This window comes from Podarcis pityusensis, assembly GCF_964106645.2.
Source record: "Podarcis pityusensis genome assembly, chromosome: 5".
In the NCBI taxonomy this organism is placed as follows: domain Eukaryota; kingdom Metazoa; phylum Chordata; class Lepidosauria; order Squamata; family Lacertidae; genus Podarcis; species Podarcis pityusensis.
Window position 1 is genome coordinate 72,490,453 of NC_138032.1, and position 21,537 is coordinate 72,511,989.

Consider the following 21,537-nt stretch of genomic DNA (forward strand, 5'->3'; position numbering starts at 1 on the left):
ATAATTATATCCATTCATTCTGGGGCTAGAATCAAGATAGTCTATTCACAATGATTACAGTTGTGTATTTAGCCACCACCATCCCTTTCTTGAGCTCCACTTTGATTTTGCAGGATGGGGTGGGTGGGATGACAAAGAAGGACAAATTCCTTGCTAAAAATATTTATTCATACCTCCTGGAAGTGAATTTTCCTGTATTGTGTATTTGTGCATAAAATCAATCAAATCTTTTTCAGTCAGCCCAACTACTGTAAGTTGCTAGATAGCCTAATTGTAATAGGCAATATTCTTGGAGAAATACCAGAACTTAATTGTACAGGCAGCCTTGGTTAGTTAATTAGCTTGTCAACCAGTTCTTTTTAGTCTTGGCTGCTACTGATTTATACCCAGTAAGAATATAAAAGGATTTTCTGGTGTAAAATGAGAATGCAGGTTCCTATAATGCATTCTCATGGTGCTATCTTTTTTCTTTCTTTTCTTTCATCTTCCTCCCTCCTGATCCTTTTCCCTACGAACAAAACGAAAAAGCAAACTTTGAAGAATCTATTAAGATGTCTAAACTACTAGTTAGTTTGCTTCCTTTTGAGGTCACACCTGCCAAGAGTACAGTTTGTTACTCTTTGTGGTCTTCAGAATCTGCCTTTGTGCAGAACAAAGAGCAGGAATAGAGAGCCTATGGTACAACTCCGAATGTTGCTGGACTGCAACTCCCATTATCCCTGAACCATTTGCCATGCTGCTTGGGGCTGATAGTTTATCACCCCGGTCTAGACCTTGGAAGAGCTTGAAGCCCTTGCCCTCAATTGCGGAGAACTGTGTCACTGCATACCTCAAAGATGGGGCCTCTTTAATTGTAGCCTGTACATAGCATTCCTTGGTGTTGATGGCTTTCATAAGCAGCCCATGTCTCGATGCTCAGCATTTCTCCATATAGGCAGCCTTAGTGTCTGATAAAAGCTCGTGCTTTCTGTCGTGGTGGCCTTGGTATCTAGCCCAAGCTGCGGTAGGTGGTTCTTTCTGCACTGACAGCATCATGTGGAGGAAGGGGTTCGATAAGGATCTGAGTGATGGACCATCCTTGAAATCTTTCCCTCCTCATAGGTCCTTCTCATATATTATCCTCTGCATTTCCATGATGTTTTGTGGATATCCTCTTGGAAGTTACTGGGGGAATATTATCTACACTATAAACTTACTTCAGTTTTTGTAACCAACTCCAGTGCCATGGTTTTCCACAAAGAATGCAGGGAATTAAAATTTGACGAGGGTGCTAAGAATTCTTTTAGAACTACACTTCCCAGGCTTCCCTCGAAAGAAAGGAATAACTGCTCTGTGGTGTAGATAGGGCCTAATATATCACTTTTTTTCTCTTCTTTGTGCAAAAGCTGTCCTTCCATGACTAAGTGTACTTTTCTTTGTATTCAGTCTATATTGTAATGTAGTCCAATCACCTTTAAAGCTTTTCAAAAGTACCCATCAATTTGGTGTGTGTGTGTGATCTTTGCTGCAGCAGGTGTGCTTTATCTCTCGCAGTTTCCTAAAGTGAATTGTGTCAAAATAACCTTGCACAGATAGATACCTATAACAGCTGTCGGAATATCTTTGTGGTTTTGTGTATATATGTGATTCTTGTGGCTCCCACTTAAATGTATAAGTCTCAGAAATAGATGTTGATTTGTCCAGAGCATTCTATCAAATGCTTTGAATCACAATGTAGCACCCCATCAGTCCAGCCCAGTGTTTGCTTTGAGTGGATTCCGTTCCCATTTTTGCTTAAGTCCTCCTGAAAAGGTCTGTCTCTTTCAGGAATATGAAATAATTTAATGCCTTTTGAAAACATGCTCTGATTTGGGGAAAGCAGTGTTTACTCCTCCTTCCCTGAAAGGTGCTGCAAACAATGGAGGAATACTTGAAGCACTTCAAAAGTAATATATGCTTCATGTCTCAGTGACTTTTTCCTTTCCCATTTCCATGTTAGTGGCAAGACTAGCTACTGATCGATGTAAATATTTTATCTCAAGGTGATGTCCAACTTAAGTTGGCTTTATTTATTTAGTCATCTTCCTTTCTTTTTTAACCACCAAGGCAAACTACAAGGTAGGTTTGGCTGAGAGATAAGGACTTGTAGAAGACTACTTTGTGCAATGGCTGGGGAGGGGTTTTTTGTTTTTACTTCAATTTCACTTGTAGGAGGGTGGTAGCTTGTGTAAATATATCATCAGGATGTGTGAAAGACTCAGAAGTCCCTAGAAAGGCCTGGGTCTCTTTCGGTCTTGTTAGCCCCATTTTGGAGACCATACATTTCACTCAGATGCCAAAGTGGGCAACAACAACAAAAGGGAATAATATAGCAACTCAGTCTCTAATATATCACCTGCTGATTATAGGCAGTGTCCCGACAGGGACATTATATTGCAAACAGGTCGTTCCGATCCAATTTTTCTGTGTGCGTGATTGGCACATATGAGGGTCCACATGCTCCCATTTTTCCCATTCACTAAATTGCTATTCCACTACTTGCAGTCAACCCCACTGGGTAGAACTAGGCAGAAAATATCCTGGATTTTTTTTTTGTCCCTCTCATCAGTCACTCCTTTACACACTCAGACTCTGTTAGTTTACAGGATTGAATTGTAGTTGGCTTGTTCTTTTTTTCCAAATTATAAATTAATTTTTGTTCACAGTTGCAGAAGATCTGTAATAATAAAAACAAATTGGGGCTGCTTAGTGCTCTGTGTGTGGTGGGTACACATGCTGAACTTTCTGTAAATTAAGATAATTTCTCTCTCCCAGCCTTCTCCACTTGACATCTAATTTCAGTTTAAAGGACATTAGGATCTGATTGTGTTGCTGAGATGGAGGGGAATCAGTCAGTCTTGAACCTCTTCTTGCTGCTTTCTCAAAGCTCTCCAAGCCTCTCTTGCAGCATCAGAGAGGTTTGGGGTGAAAAGCAGAAGGCAGCAAGGGGTTTCCTGATGTTGACAGGCACTTGACTCTTCCCACTTTTTTCTTTTAAAAATATATATCTCTGAGAGTACCATGTCCCAAGGCATCCTTCTGCTGCAGGAGACCCTTGAAGAAGTCTGAAATAACAGCTAGAAGAGGACTCTCAGCAGCACAATACTGAGGTGATTTAAGCTAGGGATGGGGAAGAAACTGGATTCAGTTTGCATTTAAAGGTGAACCTACCTACTTCACACTTTCTGAAATAATATGTTAATCGAAACACAGCCATCCTTTGAAAGTCGCACTTCTCCAAATTTTGCTGTGGAATTTCTGTAGCCAAATAATGCGTACCAAAATGCGTATTCTAGGGTTTGCATAAACATGCATATATTAATGAAAATAACATACAAAAATATATTTTATGAGGGAAAATAGATGCTCTGAAAAATGTCTGTTATAGGGTTGCCTGGACTTTCCTGGACGTGCCATCTTTTTCAGGCTTAAAATTTATGTCCAGGCAGAATTTTAAAATGTGACAAAATATCCAGTTTTTGTTTGTTTGGTGGCACACAAGTGCTCATCTACTCAGCACTCTCTCCTTCTCCTCCTCCTCTGGACCCTCTTCCTTTCCTTTCCTTCCCCCTCTCTCCTTCTCCCTGGATCCCTCTTTCATTCTCTCCCCTTTCTCTGCTTCTCCAACTCCCTCATCCCTCCAAGGGCTTGCCCCTCCACTGCCCGCTGCATCCCTTTTCTTTCCCCACCTTCAAGTCCAGCATTCTACCCCCTACACTATGGTGACTCCCCAGCCTCTGCCTAATGACTTCCTGTGAGTAAGATCCTCATCCAGGGTCTGTCCATCTCTTTAAACCTCTCTCTGCTCATGTGATCTTCTGTTTGTTTTAGGGCCATAGTTCAGTGGCAGGGCATCTGATCTGAATGCAGAAGACCCCAGATCCATTGTTAAAAGTGGAAGTCAGCAAATGCGTCCTCTTTTTTGCTCTTCAAAATAGGGCAACCCTAGCTAGGCAAAAATGCATATAAGAATGCATATTTTAGGAGAAATTTGCACTAAAATGCTGGTGATTTTCATGAAATGTGGAGAATCAAATTTAAGATTAGAAAAATGAGGAGCTCAGAGAAACCAAAATTGACAAATTCATCCATCCCTACTTTAAGCTGAATTTGAAGGTCATCTGAAAATGCTGAGAGATAGGAAAGATTGGCACACCCGCCCACACCCATCCATACAGAGCACTAATCCACCCAAAGTGTTTATTTTTATTATTGCTTGTCTCACACAAATTTGTTCATACAAATTGTGTGAATTTCCCCCCACTGAAATGAGTGACACCTAAATATGCATAGCTTTGTGTGTGATTGTAGCCTTAGTGTTTGCTTAACACAAATATCACACACACACACACACACACACACACACACACACGCTCTCTCTATCTCTCACACTCATCCAATTCTTTTGACAAGCCATGGTGTTTCCTATTTCACCTTCCGATTATTTTATCTTCTTTCCTTCTTTTCTCTGTAATCTTTGCCACCTACAGGTTATCTGTCACCTACCCTGTATATCCGTTAGCCTTTACAATAATGTAACCTGTAGGGCCAAAAAAAGAAACCTCTTAGCACTTTCTATACTGGAGGCATACCTTAGTGTATGCCCTAAGTAACAGTGGGCATGATACATTTACCAATAATAAATAAATAACTGCATCCCTGCTATAAAGTCTATTGAAGCGATTTATGGATAGTAGAAGCAAAGCAGGGCAGAGTTCTGAAGGAAATTTTATGTTTGTGGCTGAGTTGTTTTGAAGTGAAAATAATGAGAAGAATTTAGCAGGAAAATGGCAGTTTTAAGAAGCCTTTCTAATGTAATGCAAAACTTTGTATTTGCTTAGGGCTTCATAATAGCTTCTAGTTTTGCAATAAACATGTGCAGCATGCTTTAAATAAAACTTAATAAAATCCTATAATAAAAATGTATACAATATGGCACCAACTTTTTACATGCACAAAAATATTCACATTAAGTGGACAGCATATATACTGGCAAATCTTTGTCCATCTTCCTTAAATTACACTATAATCATATTATTGCAATAAAATAATGTGAGTTGAGATTTTATTTTTGGAAGAGGGTAATTCACCAGTCTGCAGCTTTATTGTTCTGCTTTGTGTGTGCACGCCTTCAAATACAAGATGAAAGTGAGAAAGAGGAGATAAGTGATGAGAATCATAATGTATTTTATTGGTAATTCTGCAGTTTTAAGAGAACAGAATTTTGTTTATGGGAGAGACCAAATGTTGCTACTTCATAGAGAAGCAGAAGAGAGAAGGAAAGCTCAGCAAGCTAGACTGACTCTTGACCTTTTAAACCAGCCCTGAGGTGATATGTAGCCTGTTCCACTGTCATCTCGCTTCAAAGCTTGTGGTTAAAATGGTTTTTTTCTGTTTATCATATACAATTTTATATTCATCTGCTGATGATCACAAGGCAGGGCAGAAAATACTGTCAGTGCAAAAGGCCCTAATAACGATTAGTGACTGATTCAGCTGCCCCTGAATTTCACCTAGAGGGAAATTGAATGCCTACCTTGGAGAACCATGCTGAGGCATAATACCTGGAGGCGTTTTTGAGGGATTTTTAAAAGGCCACTTCACAAAGTTTTGTGCAGATTCTTAGGGGAGGGAGGTTCACTCCTTTAAGCTGCTTCATGTTCTGCCTAAAGCAAAATTTGAGATTAATCTGGAGGACCCTTTAAGAAGGCAAAACATCTGTAAGAATTTAGCACGTAGTTAAGAGTATCACTGTCAAATATTCTTGGAGGAGTGGGGGAGGTGGCCCTTGGAATATCTTCACATCACCATTTGGTCTGTGGTAGCCAAGGGCTACTTAGGGACGCGGGTGGCGCTGTGGGTTAAACCACAGAGCCTAGGACTTGCCAATCAGAACGTCGGTGGTTCGAATCCCTGTGACGGGGTGAGCTCCTGTTGCTCGGTCCCTGCTCCTGCCAACCTAGCAGTTTGAAAGCATGTCAAAGTGCAAGTAGATAAATAGGTACTGCTCCAGCGGGAAGGTAAACGGTGTTTCCGTGTGCTGCTCTGGCTCGCCAGAAGGGGCTTAGTCATGCTGGCGACATGACCCGGAAGCTGTATGCTGGCTGCCCTTGGCTTGGTAAAGGGACCCCTAATGGTCAGGGGTCCCTTTACCTAGCCAAGGGCAGCATAAGATGCTTCCTTACACTGAGTCAAACCAATTGGCCCATCTGTTGTCTACACTGTGTTGTCTACACTGACTGGCACTGGCTCTTCAGGGTTACAGACATGGATTCTTTTCCATCTCTACCTGGAGATGCCAAGGATTGAACCATGGACCATCTACATGCAAAGCAAGTGTTCTGTCACTGAGCTACAGAAAGGGCATGAAAGTGAGTGCAACCATAATTGGCTGGTATGTCTGTTGTCTGGACAAAAGCACCCTTGGGAAACTACCAGGGACAGAGCACCCTGGCGGGGCCCATTGCTGTCTTGATGTGTGCCCTGTACAGCTGGATCTTGCAACTGCCACTTTCATTTCCCACAGTGATGCACAGCAATGCTGCACCAGCCAAGCCTTGCAGTGTGGCCTCTCTCCATAGGCAGGATTTAGCTTTTAGCAGCAGGAACAGCAACATCAAATTTATTATATGGTCAAAGATCTGGTAAATAATTGCTATAATTTAAATCGAAGTACAGTATATTAAACTATTGTGAGGAAGGCACTGGATGATTAGTGTGTTTGCTTAGTCTGCCGACCAGGTGCTAATAACTGCTAATAGACAAGTGCAAGGCTCCTGCTTCTGTTCTTATGATTTCTTATCTGTAAACCAGACTTGGACCAGGTATCTGTCAAACGGAGGGAACTTTCAAACAGAGGACTGTCCTCTGTAAAGGAGGCAGCCATGAGTTTAAATGCTTACATGTGTCACCCAGTCATGTGAAAAAGCCACACTTATCACCACTGGTCCACAGCTCTGATTTACATTTTTGGATCAGCTGTGATTTATATTTTTAGCTCCCCATTTTGCATGTTGCACAAATACTCTTCCCCTGAGGGCATGCTGTTATTTCCAGAATGATTAATAGTGGAGCTATTTGAGCTCCTCAGGTGGTTTTCATTATTTTCCAGAGATAACCTGTTGTAAGTAAATTTATTCACAAGTCATTGGGCATGCATGGCAACTAGCCCTGCAAGAATTATTATATTTGTACTGTGTTTTCAGCTCTAAAGAGCCTGATTTTTTTGGGAGGGGGTCCCCAAGGTAGCTCACATCAATAATTTGTCTTCCAGGTGAGCAACAATATCTAGAATTTAAACCATTACAGAAATCTCTCACTTGTGGGGTTTGGTGGTAGTGTCTTGATCAAGCCCCACACTTATAAAGGAAGTTGTGGATTTCTTTATATTTGACATAGAAACTACAGACCTCCAGAATGAATTAAGTTCTTAACCCGAGGCACCACTGTATAAAACCCAATACTTAACAACAATTCAATTTCAGCATAACAGCCCAAGTGGGGTGCTTTTTCAAATGGTGATGTTAAAGACAAAAGGCAGATGGTAGAGATGTAAAGTTACTGGGATTTCTTTGTTTGCTAGGGAAGCAAAGGCTCCATGTCTCGTACCCATCTTATAGATAATGCTGAAAACAGCCATCTCCTCACTGAATAATGATGGAGGCACTTGCTCCATAGTGTTTTTCTGTCTCTCACAGTAACTTTACATCTCTACCATCTGCCTCCCCAATACTGAACTTTACATTAGGCTGCTGTGAATGTGCAACACAATTATTTTGCCATGTACTTACCTCTCAGTATTACATAATTATACATTGTAATTATGTCATTATATGTACTTACTTTAACAACATAATACAGCCTATTTCTAAAATTACATTATTAAGAACATTGTTTTTTACCCAACAAAAAAATTGTTGCTGGAAGCAACATTGTGGCTGCAACAAGCACATTATATTTCTTGTTGTTGTTTAGTCGTTTTGTCGTGTCCGACTCTTCGTGACCCCATGGACCAGAGCACGCCAGGCACTCCTGTCTTCCACTGCCTCCTGCAGTTTGGTCAAACTCTTGCTGGTAGCTTCGAGAACACTATCCAACCATCTCGTCCTCTGTCGTCCCCTTCTCCTTGTGCCCTCCATCTTTCCCAACATCAGAAAAGGGCACAAGGGAATACCTGCTACTTGAAGCAATTGTTTTAGATGTTTCAAAGACTAAATTAGATGACTGCTCCGATGCTTAGACTATAACTCTGAAACTGTTTCCCATTGTCAAGTGTAATATTTATTAGTAATCACATATTTAGAAATATAATTTTGCAAAAATGCTTTACAGTAATTAAATCTTGCTTTTAGTCACAACAACCATTTTACAGATGCACAGTAACTTGGCCAAGTCCACTCAATGAGTTCATGGCCAAGAAGGACTTGTTTATCTTCTTAGTTTTCCTTGGGCATCTGGTTGGTTATTGAGAGAACAGGATGCTGGACTAAATGGGCCTAAAGAATCCAGTAGGGTTCTTCTTATAGTCACATGTCTGGCATGTTAAAGATCCCAGGAATGCTGTCGTCAGAAACTTTGGAGAATTGTTGCTAGTTGATGTCAACCACGCTGAGCTAGAAAGACCAATTGATTGACACTGTAGAAGGCAGTTTCCTATGTTCCTGTCCTCCTAGGGTTAGTTTTATTTTGGTACTTGTTCTGCACACTAATAAAATATTTCATCTCAGAATGTGCCATCCGTCTCCTTTCCCCTAAGATATCTGTTACTTCTGCTCTTTTGTTTCATATTTTTATTGTCTTCCCCCACCATTGCATCAAGAATGTAGGAATATATACGTATGCTAGGGAAGCAAAGGCTCCATGTCTTGTACCCATCTTATAGCTGATGCTGCAAATAGCCATCTCCTCACTGAATAATGATGGAGGCACTTGCCCCATAGCGCTTTTCTGTCTCTCACACTGTGGCACCCACTACCACCCCACCTAGGCATGCAAGGTTAATGTGGCAGTGATTCGTGGTCCTGGCAGATGCTTTGTTAACTTAAGAAGTGTAGGAAATGTTATCATTTGCTAAAATTCATAATGGGATGTGAATTATAGTTTTAACTAATCCCCTCTTGGTAGGCTCTTTACCCAAAGCATTTAGATTATTAGTAGTGTTACATTAGGTTTAGGTGAGTTGCAGGAGAAGGAGCCCCAAGCGGTGTTCCAAAAAGCACTGGAGGAAATCCCTAGATAAAGAGTGATTTTCTCAACATGCATTAGGAACATAACCAACTGCCTCAATTTTAATTTTCAACATTAGACTTTGCATATGGTTTATTTCGTCTCATGAGAAACCAGCTACTAAACAGGTCCTGTTGGACGTACGTGCTCCCATAATATTAACATTAATAATCTACTCACTTGCACATCTAATTCTCAGTGCTTCTTGAAGTGCCCTAAGCCAGTCTTAATTTGCTATTCATATCAGGAAGAGAACAATCGAGGAAAAGGGGCAATTGTTTTGTTTTTATTTAGCAAAGAGCACATAATTCTATAGGACATTAAGCTTAATGGCCCATCATCTGTCCAGGAAGGAGATTATTATAGGTGTAGCAAGCACCTTGACCATCTAGAGAGGCCTTAGCAAATGGAAAGAAGCTGACAGAGACTGTTAATTAAGTCTTTCCATTTTTTAAAATACTTTCTGCTTGCATAGGAAATAGAGATACAGCAGCCTCACCCTCCTAACTGAGGTTTGCTATTTGGGACAAAATATCCATAGCAGAATAAACAAGCGTCTATTTTCTTCACTGCGTGTCCTTCATCATTGTTCCGTGGGACATCTAGAACCTCAGGAAAAATGGGGAAATAAGTTACACTGAATAATGAGTTGGTTTGTTACCACTGATGTTTATTTACTCAGCAATAGAATATATGTTCATGCCTGATTAGGAAGGAAGGTTGTTATAAAGTGGATTCACATTGATGCTTCTCAAGGGCAAATTCCAAAAGAAATCTCCTAATCCTTCTCTCTCTTAAGGTATTCAGCATTCCAGTTATGATGAAGTAGGTTGTCTTTGTTATGGAGTGAGTCATAGTTCCTCAACTTCAGCAGTGTCAACACAGTCTTAGTAGTAGAGCCAAACCTAATGCATATTTAAGAACACACATTAGTTGGTAGAAGGTGATTCATTCCAGTAGATTCAGTGTGTATTCTAATAAAACACCAAATGACAGCGAAAAGCAGAAATATTGAGAGAGACATGCAAATAAATTTATTCACTTAATATAGAATTCCTTTGTAATAGAGTGTTACATCTTTGGGTCACCTTTTAGTGATCCAATTGCCTAGCTAAACTGGGTTCACAGAAACAACCCTTAAACATTATGGCAACTCACAGTAGAGTTTTGTCTGGACCTGAGCCTTTATCAGTTTCTGAATCTCAGTCAGGTGTACCATGTCCCAGCTTTGTCCAAAGGATGAAACTGTAGGGAGACAAGCCTTTTTATAACAATAGATCAGAGTGGGTCAGGTGGTGCTCTTGATTCCTATAAAAGCTTCCTGGTTAAGATGGCTCACTTATTTGAGCAATTAGAGGATTCTATTCATGTTCTTTGTGTTGGCAACAACACATGCTTTGCATCTAGTGGATTCCAGGTTCAGTCACTAGAATATCCAGTTAGAAAGACTGAATTGACAGGAAAGACACCTCTGCCTGAGACTATGGAGCACTGCAGCTTGTCAGTGTATATAATACTGGGCTAAACCTAGTATAAGCATCCTCTTTGCTTTCCCTACATATTTGTCCCCGCCTACAGCTGGGCAGGAACTGAGTCTGACAAGTGGCTACTGAATTATTGCCTGAAACAAAAGCAAATGTGGGAGTTTCTCCCCACATCACATAATTTTTTAGCAAAATACTTTTGCTAAGATTGACTGTAGGTTTGTCCAGATGACCTGTGCTTTGGCTTAATTCGTCTTGATTTCTTTGCACAAAGGTTGCATGGTGGTTAAACTATATCTAGCCTTTATTGAGCATTTGTTCCAAATAGTTTACAGGCTGGTTGTATGGCAATGAGCATTTATCCTGTTTGGCTTTTGGGATCTTCACATTAATCATGCATTCATCCCACACTTTTCAGAGCATTTCCCTGTCACTTTCCTAACTATAAAAAGTTCGTGTTATTTTTAAAGTGGATTTTCTGTGCTAGGGTGACAGAGTGCTTTATTCCACTTCAATTGTTCAAAGCTAAATTTCTGATATGTAATTGAATCCCTCTCACAATATAATGACAATTTGGAGGCACGCAGTAATAGTTGGAGGCACCCCACACATCTGTAGTACAACTGAAAGAAAGATGAACAGAAATGATATTGCAACAAGATGCCCAAGATGTATTTTATAGGATATTAAAAGTTCAAAGGACAGCATAAGTTTGAAAAATATCATTTTATCACATGGAAGCACTACAGTATTGCCCCAGGACAAATCAATGGTTCTTGGAGTCAGATCAGGAATAATATATGTGCTTTCTTGCCAAGGGTCCAGGGGCTCATTGTTGAAGTTCCAGTTTTGAAGGCATATTTGGACAAGTTCAGAGGACGTAATTAAATTGATTTTCTGTCCCTGAGCTACATGTCCCCATCAAATTAATCTGATGCTAATGAAGTTTATGGACCATCTTCTCCAAGATGTCTACAAAATAGCGGGAAATAAATTAGCCAAATTGGAATGATAATGGTTTGATGGAAGTGCCTTTTACTCTGCTGGAACCAATTCTGTATTAGTTCAGATCAATGAGACAAGGGCAACTGCCAGATCATCAACTGCCACAATACACTTAATACACTATAACGTCCTCTTCATACTATGAAAAGTGTTTGACGCCTCCTTTTTATGCACACAGTACAACCATCAGAAATTGATTTCCAAAAGCTCTGGGAATCTGCATCTTTGTGATAACATATACATTGCAGAGTAAGGTCATCAATCCACAGTATAAAGGTTTACTCAAGGTCCAAAGAATGCCAGCTGTCACTGTTTTTAAAAAGTCGCAAGACATCATGGTTGACTAGCAATTTTGTTGTGTTCTGATCTGATGCTTACTCTCGCAGAGAAAATGGCAAGGCTAGGAAGCTGGAGGCAGGTCAGAAGTTGCAGGACCATGGATAGTGCAGAGTGAGCAATTTGCTCTGAAAAATGTTGAGGGCTGCTTAACCTTTTAAAGCGCCGGCCTCTAGCTTCAATGCCTTTTGGAGAACTTTGGAGCCTTAAAGGGCTAACCCTTTGGCTTGCAAATGCATATTTCCCCTCCATTTTGTACCCCCCTTTCTGGTATACTCTCTGTGCTGCTGGACCAAGGACATGGTACCATTTTAACAATCCCACACAGCTATTTCAAAAGTGGTCCTATTACATATTTTGCAGCCAACTAATTTTCTGTAATTTGATGTGTGGTGTGAAGAATGCACCAGTATTTCCAAAGTTATGACCCTAAATAGGAGACAGGACCATATCCTTGAAAACAGATATAAAACACAAAGTACATACTTTTACATAGTATGTAGAAACAAATGGACACCTCCCCCCCTGCAAAAAGTTTGTGTACAGTAAAAAGGTAAATGGACCCCTGACCATTAGGTCCAGTCGTGACCGACTCTGGGGTTGCGGCGCTCATCTCGCTTTATTGGCCGAGGGAGCCGGTGTACAACTTCCGGGTCATGTGGCCAGCATGACTAAGCCGCTTCTGGCGAACCAGAGCAGTGCACGGAAACACCGTTTACCTTCCCGCTGGAGTGGTACCTATTTATCTACTTGCACTTTGACGTGCTTTTGAACTGCTAGGTTGGCAGGAGCAGGGACCGAGTAACAGGAGCTCACCCTGTCACGGGGATTCAGACCACCAACCTTCTGATCAGCAAGTCCTAGGCTCTGTGGTTTAACCCACAGCGCCACCAACGTCCCTTTTGTGTACAGTACATGCAGTCATATTGCATATTGAAGTATGTGAAGGTACAAAATTTACATAATATAAAGAAATGGTTAATAAGCCAAAACTTAAAACTAGGACAATTTTTTTTTAAGTAGAAGATCCTATTTCTGGTGTGTGTGTATGGGGGGGGGGGGCAGAGCAGGTAGTTTAGACAACTGACAGCTTAAAATTATATCCAGTCAGTTGAGCCAATTTTTTTACTAGGCTACAGTCTGGGTGGCAAAAAATAATGTAAGATAACAGATTTTGGAAATGATTGACAAATGGTATTCATTTTGATTTCAGACATCCATTCCTTCTCATTCTTGTTAACTGCAATTCTTCAGGGCCCCTTTTTATACAAATATATTTCCATGTAAGAAGGTGCAAAATTAGCTTATTTCCTGATTTCTCCGAAGGCAAGGTGTTTCTTTTGTTGAGCTAGCAGCTACTTACACATCTGTGAGCTTAGATGAATAAAATGGAGGGGGGCATGGAGAGATGACTGAAGCTTGAGTCAACCAAAAGTTCTTTCATGGTGGCATAAATTCTTTTTTTAAAAATCCTGCTGCAGCAGTGGCAGAAATAAATACATATTTTTCTTTCTCTACTATGCATCTCCAAAGTGCTGTCCAGAAGTGATGTTTCATTTGGTGAACAGTCAGGTGAATACAGGGTGTTTCTGTCTGGAGGTTGAGTCATCAATATCATCCTGCAATTTCTCTGTTTTGTAGAGAAACCCAATCACATTCAACTTGTTTGGGGTGCTGGAATGGAAATTTTTGCCTGGTAGTATTGGTGGAGAGGTAAGGAGTAATAATTTATGAACTGGACCCCAGTCCATTGTGGCTGTTCAAATTAATTCAGGAAAAGCTGAGATGGTTTATGCATCTCTTAAAGAAGAACAGAATGATGGGTGGCCTTGAGATTACAGATGTTCAGGCTGTGCTAAAAAAGAAGCAAATTTTGATCCAGAATTCTTCAGCCATATAATGTTCTATTTACAACCTTCAATATGCGGTGAAAATGAGATTAAAAGTAAGTAAATATGAAATACTTAAGCAAGTACGTACTTAGACCACCGGTCCATCTCAGGTAGGGTATACCCTTTTGCATCCTAATTCTGCTGGTACTCTTATTATTTTATTTTAAGAAAGCCCAGAAAACAAAAACAGCTGCAATAATAATAGACAATAAAAGTTGCTCATAAGAATTGTTCATTGTTTGTAGTTAACAAATAGCAGAAAATATGGACAGCTACTACTGTACTGGCTCAATAAGATCCAGCGTTTACCAAGTATTTTCATGGCTGCTTTGTCAACTGTTTCTAGCATGTTGCTTTGGAAGGGCCAGTGAGCATAACAGTACCCAAGGTCACATGAAGGGTGCAGTTGCTTCACTAAGGCTGCTATCCTAACCCCAGTTACCTGGAACTAAGCCCCACTGAATTAAATAGCATTTACATGATTAGGATTGTGCTGTAAAGTTGTGATCCTGTGCACACTTATTTCAGACAGTTCCTTCCAGTGCATTCCCAAGAGACTCTCAATTGCTTAGTGTATAATCACACGGGGTGGCACTATGGTCTAAACCACAGAGCCTAGGGCTTGCTGATCAGAAGGTCGCCGATTCGAATCCCTGCTACGGGGTGAGCTCCCATCGCTCGGTTCCTGCTCCTGCCAACCTAGCAGTTTGAAAGCACGTCAAAGTGCAAGTAGTTACCGTATTTTTCACTCTATAAGACGCACCAGACCACAAGACACACCTAGTTTTTGGTGGAGGAAAACAAGTAAAAAAGTATTCTGAATCTCAGAAGCCAGAACAGCAAGAGGGATTGCTGTGCAGTGAAAGCAGCAATCCCTCTTGCTGTTCTGGCTTCTGGGATAGCTGCACAGCCTGCATTCGCTCCAGAAGACGCACACACATTTCCCCTTACTTTTTAGGAGGGAAAAAGTGAGTCTGGCGGGAAGGTAAACGGCATTTCCGTGTACTGCTCTGGTTCGCCAGAAGCGGCTTAGTCATGCTGGCCACATGACCCGGAAGCTCCCTCAGCCAGTAAAGTGAGATGAGCGCCGCAACCCCAGAGTTGTCCACGACTGGACCTAACGGTCAGGGGTACCTTTACCCTTTATAATCAAAGGAGGGAGAAGGGGAAAAAAGGAAAATTGAATGGTCCGACATTCATCTTGAGCCACCCATACTAGAAAGGTTTTCAATTTCTTGTTTAAAATAATGTATCTTACTTTTCTTTTTTTTTAACCCTGGATACAGAGGTGCCAGCTAGTGATGATTGTGATTGGTTGTACTGTCCAGATATGATTGGTCAGCACAGGAGATAGTCTCTAAATGAGAAGTAATACATTGGATGTGAGTGTGGAGGCAGAGGAGAGAATGAGCAATAGTTTAGGGAAGGTTTGAGGTTCAGAAAGATGATTGGGTGTGCAATGCATTCCCTTCCCCCCTCTCAATGAAGTTTGTATAGGATTGCAGCCTAAATCATATAATTAGGATGGATGAAAGGGAGCATAGATTTGTATATTATTGATATCAGAGGGTGAAAGGTGTTGATTGCAGAGGAACTGGAGGTAGTAGAAGCCTCCTTATATTAGAGGTTTCCAGATGTTGCTCCTAGGGAAAGACATGTTAGTAGTAACTGTTGGGATTGTATGCCAGAAAGAAAATGAGTAGTGAAAGGAGAACAGCAGCTGCTGTTAGCTGATAGCATTTTTTTTTTATGTTGTGCCATTTTATATTTTTCAGTAAGTGGAGAAATGATAGGAAATGTCTATAGAAATACATCATTGTGAAATATACTATATTCAAAAGATGTGTGTGCTCTCCCTTCTGATTTTCTTCCGTCTTTTCATCCATCCTGCATAAATATGGAGGTGTATTTCATTGAGTTGTTTTATAGAAGTGGCTTGTGGAATACTCTTGACTTCAGCTTTGAATAATATGCAGAATGGTTCAGGAAAACATTTCATTTTTACTAATTGGAATGAATTCAGTCAGGGGTTCAGGGAGGGAAATGTACCATGGATCTTTTTCTCTTGAGGCGATATCACCATAAATGGCTGGATCTAGAAGCAATTCACAAATTATGAATTGTGAGAGCAGATTAATGCTACACTGTGCTGTCGATTATTGACAAGTAAATAGTTCCTTGCCTGGAAACCCCCTGATGCCAAATAGGGCCATCCAAATGCTTCCAAAAGGGAGCTGTTAAACTGGAAACACCTTGATTCAGAATCAGTGCAATTGTGTGTGAAAATTGAAATGATGCAATCGTTTCCATGTATCATATGAGAATGGAAACAAAGTACAGATAACGAGCATGACACTGAGCAGCTTAAAATTATTTAAGGAGTTACTGTTGGCATGTTAAAATAGGAAATATTGCCTTGCAGAATTAAAGTACGGCTGTGTTGAAGTGTGAGCAGGATACTTAAAAAGAGATTTGTTTGTTTATTAAAAATATAATGAAGTTATATAACTTGAAGTTCAACCATTGATTGATAATGCTATGTTAGGAAAATGCAAAGAGAAATTTATAGTTATTGTAAATTTAAGAGAAAGGATATTTCAAGTTAATTTACTAGTTAAAAAAAATACCCTTTTGTGAAATTATTTTATTTTTGTAGAAACCTTGGACTAGACATAAATCCCCAGAGGCTGGTTATAAAAGTTGAAAATAAAACTGATGATGGGTTTTACCTGCATGCAGAATGTAATAGCTTGCACTGGGGTTATTTAATGTGTAAATACATTCTGTTCAATGCCATTTGGATTGCCTGTAATTTGGGGCTAATATAGTTTTACATATATACTAATGAACTGTATTGCCATCTTGCTGTGAGAGGTCTTCTCTTCAATGTCTGTTAAGGATTTAAAACTGTCTGGGTTTTTAAAAAAATCTATTTTGCAGTGCATCCTGGCTTCCCTGGAAGAATATTACACCTGAGAGATATTGGGATAATTTGTTTTGGTTAATAAATTATTTGGATAGTTGTGGAATTTTGACTATACTTGATTGTCTTTGCTTGTCGCCCCTGAAACATGTTTATTTGTGTATAAACTGTTCTTCCTTTTCAGAGGTTTGGAGCTATTTAAGTAGTTAAAATAAACTACAGTTTAAAGTAAAATATGGTTTAATGTAATGTGTGAACCAGGCCACTGAAAACTGAGCATTTGACTGACCTCATTCTGGACATTGGTATTAAAATCTTTGCCACATACAGCTTGGGAAAGTGGATTGTCGCATCTTCCTTATTTTAGCAAGCCCTTTATAACATAATTATTAAGTTCAATAATATTTTGTGGGCAATATTCCATGTTCGTTCCTAATTTCAGATTTGGATGCATCTTACAACACCAGATTTTATGTTTGTATTTGTAAATTTAAAACTACGCCACTTTTTTATTTTTAAAATGCCACCATTTTCCATTTTTAAATCTTTGGTATTCTAGTAATTTCACATATTTAGAGAATAATAATAATAATAATAATAATAATAATAATAATAATAATACAGGCTCTCCATTATGAAACACAGGTTGTGTTACTTTTGTTTTGCCACTGCTGCTATATTCAACACAAGATTATTGTTGATCATTGAGGTTCATATTTAAATATCTGCTTAAAGCTTCCTTCAGTCCTAATTATGTAAGTCGGACTTCCTTCTGAACTAACGTGCATAGAATTTACGCTATCTATCTGTGGTCCGATATACTAGCCTTCCCCAACTGGGTGTCCCCCAAATGTTTTGGAAAACAGCTCCCATTATCTATGACCACTGGGCATGCTGACCACTGTGTTTTAGGCAAATGCAACAGAATATTTGCAGACTTACTATGTATTTCTTTTGCTATGTCCATCTTACTTTAATTTCCAGTCAGTGTCAAAGTTACAGAAAACACATATCGTTACCAGGTGTTCTGAGAAAGAACACTGTAAAGTACAAAAAAAGATTTTCAATACGTGTGGCAGAGAAAAATGTGACCAACAAACCAATTTTAGAGTTTAGCTACACTTGGTAAATTTGGAAGCCTTGTAAATCTAGAGTAAGTGGGGATAGCATTGGGCTCACTAATTTGCAAACAAGACTAGAGTGGCTCCAGGGATTTCTTTGAATGGGACTAAAATAAGTGGCTTTCCTAGTCATTAAGTTTACAAGCCTTTGCAAATCAATAGACCAGTCTGTTACGAAACAAATGACTGTCTTTAAAAAGCAAAAAGCGGGGATTTCACCACAGTGATCCAGGCAGTAACTAAGGTAACTAGGAAGTATTAAATCAGCATATTTAATTTCAGACTTTAAGGTTAGAGACATTGGGCTCCGGTAATAAGCCAAATCAGAGGAAAAATAATAGAATCATAGTGGATAGACTCTAGAAATATTTCTTCCCCAGTTCCATGCCATATTTGTTTCCTCGCACTTAAGCCTGTCTTATCTATATCCACAAGAAGAGAATAGCACTTAACAGGTTACCCCATGCAAACTATGTTGGCTAGATTATGGAAAGGAATAAATATACCTAATAGGAAATGGGTAAGTGTGTAACTGTTGATCAGCTGGACTTTTGATACAGTTTAACTGGTGGAAATTCCATATAAAGCTAGCTGGACAAATGTGGGAATGTTTTATGAGTTATCCAGGAACCCAAAATGATCACTCAAGGGATTTAAAAATCAATTAGCTTCCACAACTCTGGCATTCAAATAAGCCATTTTTCATCAAGTCAAACCTTAATATATACTAGAAAAGTCATTAGTACACCATTGTTCATTCTTCAAGATCACTTCTATCATATGCCCAGATGTATTTGGAGCATATGCTGATTGCAAATTCAGTTCAAGGCAAATCTCTTCCGTCAAGGTTTCAGTTGACAATATCGTTCTCAGTATTTTCTGTCCCTGCTTTTATGCTGTTGCTGATGTTAGTAATATATTGTTTTTCAAATTATTTTGGGCTTTTGTGTTGCAGTGTAAACCAATGAAAGCATCAGGAAAGCAGCATATAAGCATTTTATTAAAGTACCACTCCGTATACAGTTACCTCTGAGAAACACCTGGGACAGTCTGAACACACTTCCAGGTTTCCTAAGCTTATAGACTATAATGAGAGGCAAAAACTCCCCTTGGTATTGTAACTGTGGCATGTTGAATATCTCTTTAATGAGCCTGTAATGGAACATTTCATTTCCCCCTTTGATACTTGCCTGGTGTGATTTAGTCCCACTGGGCATGGCTCTACTTCATTTTATATCTGGGTCAGGCATGTTGGGATTGAGTAGAAGGCTGTCTAAGCTGCTTTGCTTAGCTGCCATATAGATTTCTATGTATTGTTCTGAAGAAAAAGGAAGTTGCCTTTGAACCTGCCTGTCCCTGCTGAGTGTTCACATGAGAGTAGAATCTTTCACAACATGGATTCCTGAGTGCATAGTTCACCCCTGGTACGAGGGTGAGCAGATGCAGATCAGGACAGGGCTCCTTCACCTTTAATAAGTCATCTTCCCATGTTATGCTGAACACAGGTACAAACTGTCTCCATCCATGTTTGTGTGAAAGAGTGCACACTTGTGGATTAATCCAGCTCAGCTACAGTGTACACAGGTACAAGACTCTACACTCATTGTACAGCTCAACTATTGTGTACATATACATTGTATGCTTGTTGAATGTAATGTGTGAATGCCCCTGGAGTTGTATAGAAGAGGGAATTTCAGAAGGTGCAGCTTGCATAATGAGCTATACTTGATGAAATTCTGTCTTTTCAAACCAACTGCTAAAGGTGTAGCAACCCTCTCCTCTTTTTCATCTGGTCACCTTAACTGGATCTTGGAGGCAAATAATAAATATATGGTATCAGAAGGCCTGTCTTCTATTTTGGTCTCCAGCACATCAAACAGAACTGATGCCTAAGATAAAGCCAATTTGGATCAAATTTATAGGCTACAGGCATACCCTCCAACATTTCTCCAATGAAAATAGGGACGTCCGATTCCATAATGATAATTTTACTGTTTTTACACCACCCATCTTACTGAGTTGCCCCAGCCACTTTGGGCAGCTTCTAACATATATAAAAACATAATAAACTATTAAACAATTTTTTAAAAACCCTATGCAGGATTGCCCTCAGATGGCTCGGGGGTTAGATAACTCCATACCTTCCAACATTTCTCCCATGAAAATAGGGGCCTCCTAAGGAAAAGTGGGACATTCTGGGATCAAATTGGAAACCGGGACGGCTTCTTTAAATCGGGGATGTCTCTGGAAAATAGGGACACTTGGAGGGTCTGCAAAGGTGATAGCTTGGTAACCTTCACCATTCTCTAGCAACAGTCCAGTGATGTAATAATGATTCATATTAGCTAAAGACATCTACTACTGTCCCCAGCCAGTTGATGTGCCATTAGAGATGTTATCTCATATCCTGAAAACAAATGAAGATGTGGTCTCTTACCTGGCTCCCAAACCTTAATATAAGTTGGGGAGAAGTGCTATGGAGATCTTTAAATGCTCACAGGATAGGCAAGCACCATACAGAGACTCTAAATTATGGTGACCGTGTTGCTGATGGTGAGAGGGAGTTTAAACTTGGAGCAAGAAGGAGGGAACTGTGGAGGAAAACAGAAACTGAAAGGTCAGCAAGAATGATTTCTTGATAGTTTTGTGCAATTTCAACCTTGTTTTGGGAGCTTTTGGAACAACATCCTCTCATTTAACATTCCTTTTGTCTTCCATGGTTTGACAGTCACTCTAACAAATGTAGTGCTTTTTTTAGTCACAGTATCTAACAATTAGTTAGCCGGTGGCAACATACACTTCCCATAGGATGTTGCTTCTCATTCCCAACTAGAGAAAGATGATGACTAAAGATGACAGATCTATTAATTATCTATGCATGTTTGGTTGTTTTCTTCAGCCTTAAGGATTCCACTTAATGCAGATCATATGGAAACTGCCGGAAGGATTGTGGTGTCCATGTATGACAGTTAGGAGTGAAGCTCTCCCTTCCAAAGGACACCTGTGCAGTTTGTGTGCACCTCTCACAGGCAATCTTAAATAATTTGTAGAAGCAGAGATGTGTGAAAGTGCCTTAGTCCATTCTGACATCCATTTGCACTTGTAATGTGGTATTTTCCATTCTGTTGCGATTGGTTTATTTTGCATAAGTCTTTCTTCCATTTTGTCACCTGCTTATGGGGACTTCCGACGGGTTTGCTCACAAGGGTCATAGGAACGTGCAAGCCCACTCACCAGCACCAGCCCCTCCTAATTAAGTAGACTGCTATTTGTGGGTTTAAATAAACACTCACCTGTTCCTGTTTTCATCCTGATACACATCAAGCCTTGTGTTAAAGGCACTAGTAGTAAACAGTGGGGAAGCTGGCATGGAGCTGAAATAAGATAGATGCATCCTTCCTATTGTATAGTAAGTCAGATTTCAGTGACCTGAAGCAAGAGTGTCCTTTTCTGAGAAAATTGGAAAAGCAGAAAATGGTTTAGGGAGCAGAGGAAGGTTATCTGATTAGAACACCTCTGAATGACAGCAGCTT

General features: G+C 39.9%; 1 protein-coding gene and 1 long non-coding RNA gene across 14 annotated transcripts in view; one reads left to right on the forward strand and one right to left on the reverse strand.

The window, feature by feature from the left end:
- CTNNA3 (catenin alpha 3) overlaps window positions 1-21,537 on the forward strand; it is a 570,905-nt gene that overhangs the window by 259,784 nt on the left and 289,584 nt on the right. The window lies entirely within an intron of this gene.
- On the reverse strand, window positions 9,902-20,283 carry LOC308476990. Its single transcript, XR_013986319.1, has 3 exons — window positions 20,146-20,283; window positions 17,856-17,923; window positions 9,902-10,148 (listed from the first exon to the last, which is right to left on the reverse strand). It is a non-coding gene; the product is annotated as an uncharacterized lncRNA (long non-coding RNA).